At 34.5% G+C, this 5,851-nt stretch overlaps 1 pseudogene; it reads left to right on the top strand.

Annotated features, from left to right (window-relative positions):
• The first annotated feature begins 602 nt into the window (after positions 1 to 602).
• Positions 603 to 5,075, top strand: LOC132302781 (14-3-3-like protein GF14 iota; annotated as a pseudogene).
• Positions 5,076 to 5,851: the final 776 nt, after the last annotated feature.

Below are 5,851 nucleotides of genomic sequence, written 5' to 3'. Positions count from 1 at the left end.
ATTGATTGATTGGGTTACTTGTATTATATTGATGTGTTTAATTGAGAGTTAGGTTGTGCTGTTCGAAGTTGAAGTTTGTGGGAAATTGCATGTTTCACTGCTGGATTTATGTGATTATGTTTATTGGGATTCATCCAACATTGTGATGCTTGTTGAGATTTGACGCATTTGAACACTTGGGGCCTCAATGAAGATGGGCATTGTTGTGCTTTACCATTTGACTATGTATTTTTTGAGCTTATTATGTTCATAGTTTTGTCCAACGATGGTTGATATGGTTTGAATTATTAATTGATAGTATTCATATGCAGTTCAAGTCTTGATGAGTTGTTTAATGGTGGTTTTGCATTTAATTATGGTAAAGAAATTGTGTGTGATAATAGGCTCTTCTTTCCGATGGTTGGGAACCTTTAATCGCTTGTGAAAACATCGAATGGTTTTGGATTACGAAGATTTAAGTTTTTGTAATAGAAATTTTATTTGGAATTTTGGTATGACATTTCTATGTACTGGCATTTTGTAGTCAATATGAAACTTCATAAAAGTTCAAGTCTTTATTTTATGCTTCCAGTGAAACTTCATGTTTGATGGATGTCACAGAAATGGTTGAGAGTATGAAGAAAGTTGCAAACCTTGATGTTGAGCTGAGTGCGGAGGAGCGGAACCTTCTTTCTCTTGGATACAAGAATGTTATAGCTGCTAGGAGGGCATATTGACGTATTATGTCTTCAATTGAGCAGAAGGAAGAGTCTTAAGGGAAATGAGAAAAATGTTAAGATGCTTAAGGGTTACTGCCAGAAGGTAGACGAGGAGCCCTCTTCCAGCTCTGGAGAAGCCACTGTATTCGACTATAATATTGTGAGTTATGTCGGCCCGGATAATCCAGCGTTTCTCGTGCTTGTTTGATATGAGTTGCTCTATAGTAGTTTACTTCTAGTTTTTGGATGAAATACAACTCTTTTCTCATATTATTACCTTCTTTTATCTTTTTGATTAAAACAAATTAACTCCGGATATAATATTGAATATATTTTTAAAAGATATCATACAAGAGAGTAGTTGTTTTCAAATCTGGGAAAAAAGAAGAAGAAGTTGTTTTTCACGCGTCTATTATACAAATGGGCAGTTCATTTGTTCCACGGTCTCACTTGCAGGGTCCTAGTGAATTGTCTTTGTTTTTCGTACATCTTTTATACAAGTGGTGCATATGTAAGGAGGCAATGGACTCTACTTATGCTTTTGCCCTTCCCCCAAAAGGGAAGGGCAATGTGACTCTGCTACTTCTTTTTTATTTATTCTTAATATATATATATATTTATTTTTTTTTTTTCCTTTTCTTCTCAAAGTCTATATTTTCTTGTGCTCTGGCTAATTTGAATTTAGGAGAGGTGACTACTACCGGTATCTTGCTGAATTTTATGACTGATCAGGAGAGGAATGAGGCTGCTGAACAGTCACTGAAAGGCTATGAGGCACGTCCACATCTATTGACATGACACTTTGACAACCTATACACAGAAATGCCTGGTGAATTTGTGCATATTGATGTACATAGAAATGCATGGTGAATTATTGCGTATTGACTTAGAATGCATATTGATGTATAATGCGTATTGACGTATACATAGAAATATATGGTGAATTAATGCATATTGACTTTGTATTCGCTTGATGTATCCTCTTTTTGCTATTTCCTTGTTAGGCTGCTTCTGGTACTGCAAATACAAATCTCCCTTCAACGCACCCAATCCGTCTTGGCCTAGCCCTCAACTTTTCCATCTTTTACTACGAGATAATGAATCTCCTGAAAGGTAATTCTTATATTCCTGGCATCACCTTTTGAAAGCTTTTGTATTATTCTCATCCAGTTTTTGTGACATAGATTGATGATTTATTTTGGTTACTAAACTTGCGGGACCTGCCATTACAAGCTTTTGATGAGGCAATTGCAGAGTTAGACACATTGAGTGAGGAGTCATACTCTTGAGGAACAACCTTACCCTGAATATGTAAGTGTTGAGGGACAACCTTGCTCTTTGGACCTCTGATTTACCTTTAGATTGAGGTATTTTATAGCTAAATATTTTTGGATTTGGTGGAATTTCGAATTTGGGAATATGTAATTGTGCCCCCAAACTAAAAAAACAAAATCTATTGTTCAGAAAAGCATTACATAGTGTGAGTCTAAAATTTCTATTCTACTGTTTGGAAAGACTTCTTATACAATGCAAATTGGGATCTTTTACAAACAATTTGTGGGTCGTTCCAAATCAAATCTTGGTTTTCACACTCAAGTTTTTAGTACTGTTTTGTTTAGTAAAATGAAAAACATTAAATTGATGACGATAAGAAGAGAAAGTGTGAGGTGCATGTTTATGCGAAGATATTGTGCTGTTGCAGTTGGTTCTACCATTCTGCTTGTTGCTTGCCATAACCCTTGTAAAAATGAGAATAAGAATGGGGAAGAGCTTGAATTTTTTCCCAGTTTGCCAAGATATTGAACTACTTTGTAAGTGCCAGGAGAGCATCTTGGCATATTATGTCTTCAATTGAGCCGAAGGAAGAGTCAAAGGGAAATGAGAAAAATGTTTAGCTGATTAAGGGTTACTGCCAGAAGATAGAGGAGGAACCCTCTTCTGGCTCCGGAGAAGCCACTGTATTCTACCATAATATGCGAGTTATGTTGGCCTGGATAATCCAGTATTTTTGGTGCTTATTTGATATGAGTTGCTCTGTAGCAGTTTACTCGTTTTTTGGATGAATTACAACTCTTTTCTCATATTAGTATCCTCTTTTATCTTGTTTATTAAAATAAATTATCTCCAGATCTCATATTGAGTATATTTTAAAAAGATATCATACAAGAGAGTAGTTGTTTTCAGAGCAGATAAAAGAAAGTTGTTTTTCACGCGTCTATTATACAAGTGGGCAGGTCATTTGTTCCACGGTCTCACTTGCAGGGTCTTAGTGAATTTTGTATGTTTTTCACACCTCTCTTATACAAGTGGTGCACATGCAAGGAGGCAGTGGACTCTACTTATGCTTTTGCCCTTCCCTTTTTGGGGAAGGGCAATGTGACTCGACTACTTCTTTTATTTAGTTTGGTAATGCAAATCATACTTATCAAAGAGCCTTTGGCTTAGCGGTATAACCTCCATATCCTCAAAGAGTAGGGGAGGGGTTTGAGCCCGAGCATGGGCAAAAGATTGGAGCCACAGTTAAGTGGCTAAGAATGAATCAATGAATTATAGGTGTCTTCAGTTTATTCTGTAAACTCAAATCTTATATATATATATATATATATATATATATATATATATATATATATATATATATTTACGATGATGAAAAAATGAGTATGTGAGTTTCTTGCCAATGAAGGAAAAAATATGAACACAATAAGACTATAAGTATGAACACAAACAATCTCTCTGTCTCTCTTGTGGTATATAGATGTACAAGAGTGTTTGTTTACTGTTCAATTTACAGTTTGCTCATTGATTCAATCAGGGTTGGGACCAGGACTGTTGGTGATAACATTTGCTTGGTTCAGATCCATTGTTTGGTATGAACACAAACAAACATTTCTCATTGTATAATTGAATTTTGCATCTGATATGTTCTTTTCAACATCTCTATTTTCGTCAATAGAAACATACAAGACTGTTCCCTTCTTTGACGTATGCATTTTGCATGGTGAATTAATGCATATTGAAATATAATGCATATTGACGTATACATACAAATGTATGGTGAATTAATGCATATTGACATATAATGCGTATTGACGTATACATACAAATGTATGGTGAATTAATGCATATTGACATATAATGCATATTGACGTATACGTACAAATGTATGGTGAATTAATGCATTTTAACTTTGCGTTCACTTGATGTGTCCTCTTTTTGCAATTTCCTTGTTAAGCTGCTTCTGGTATTGCAAATACAGATCTCCCTTCAACACACCCAATCTGTTTTGGTCTAGCACTATACTTCTCCATCTTTTACTACGAGATAATGAATTATCCCGAAAGGTAATTCTTATATTCCTAGCATCACATTTTGAAAGCTTTTGTATTATTCTCATCCTATTTTTGTGACATAGATTGACGATTTATTTTTGTTACTAAACTTGCAGTTTCTGCCATTACAAGCTTTTGATAAGGCAATTGGAGAGTAGACACATTTGAGTGAGGAGTCATAAAAGGACAGCACCCTGATTATGCAAGTGTTGAGAGACAACCTTACTCTTTGGACCTCCGATTTACCTGAAGATTGAGGTATTTTATTGCTAGAAAATTTCGGATTAGGTGGAATTTTGAATTTTGAATTTAGGGATATGGATTTGTGCCCCCAAACTAAAAAACAAAATCTATTGTTAAGAAACACTGATCTTGATGTGGATCTGTTTGTTTGATGTTTCAGCATTGTGTTTAGGTATGAAATTGTATAATGACGAGTATAGCTATGTTTCGTTGCTTTGATACAATTTTGATTCTACCAATTTTGAAAAGATTATTTCTTTTTTTGGGAGATCCGGGTACAACATTGATCGATTGAGTTACTTGTATTGGATCGATTTGTTTAATTGAGAGTTAGGTTGTGCTGTTCGATGTTGATGTATGTAGGAGATTGCATGTTTCACTGCTGGATTTATGTGATTATGTTTATTGGGATTCGTCCAACATTGTGATGTTTGGTTGAGATTTAATGCTTTTGAACACTTTGGGCCTCAATGAAGATGGGCATTGTTGTGCTTTACCATTTGACTATGTATTTTTCGAGTTATTGTGTCCAGAGTTTTGTCCAACAATGCTTGATATGGTTTGAATTGTTAACTGATAGTATTCGTATGCAGTTCAAGTCTTGAAGAGTTGTTTAATGATGTTTTTGCATGTATTTTTGGTATAGAAATTGTGTGGTAATAGTCTATTCTTTCCGATGGTTGGGAAACCTTTTATCGGTTGTGAAAACATTGAATGATTTTGGATTATGAAGATTTAAGTTCTTGTGGAATAGAATAAATTATCCCTATAAATCATATTGAAATATATTCTAAATTATATTATATAAGAGAATAGTTGTTTTAAGATATATATATATATATATATATATATATATATATATATATATATATATATATATATTCCATGCATCTATTATACAGGTGGGCTGTTCATTTGTTCCAGGGTCTCACTTGCAGGGTCATAGTGAATTTCCACTGTTTTTGCACATCTTTTATAAGGGTGGTGCACATGTAAGGAGGCAGTGAGACTACTGAAAGGCTATGAGGCACGTGCACATCTTTTGACACGACTCTTTAACTTTTCTATACATAGAAATGCATGGTGAATTAATGAATATTGACATATATTTCTGTTCGTTCACTTGATGTGTCCTCTTTTTGCTATTTCCTTTTTAGGCTGTTTCTGCTACTGCAAATACAAGTCTCCCTTCAACACACCCCATCCGTCTTGGCCTTGCTCTCAACTTCTGTCTTTTACTACGAGATAATGAATTCTCCTGAAAGGTAATTCTCATATTTCTGGAATCGCCTTTTGTATTATTCTCATCCTATTTTTGCAACATAGATTGATGATTTAAAAAAAAAAAAAAAAAAAAAAAAAAAAAACTTGTAGTTATTGGTACTGTTTTGTTTCATAAAATGCAAAACAGTAAATAGATGAAGAATGGTCAGGTAAGAAGAGAAAATGTGAGGTGCATGTTGATGCGAAACAGTAAGTATTGTGCTGTTGCAATTGGGTCTACTATTCTGCTTGTTGCTTGCCATAACCCTTTTAACAATGAGCAGAAAAATGAGGAACAGCTTGAATTTCCTCCCAGTT

Source organism: Cornus florida, unplaced genomic scaffold (genome assembly GCF_030987335.1).
Source record: "Cornus florida cultivar Cherokee Brave unplaced genomic scaffold, ASM3098733v1 CherokeeBrave_3.0.0_Hap2_Chr04, whole genome shotgun sequence".
NCBI lineage: Eukaryota > Viridiplantae > Streptophyta > Magnoliopsida > Cornales > Cornaceae > Cornus > Cornus florida.
Note: the sequence above shows the minus strand (reverse complement) of the source record. Positions and strands in the feature narration are given on the sequence as shown.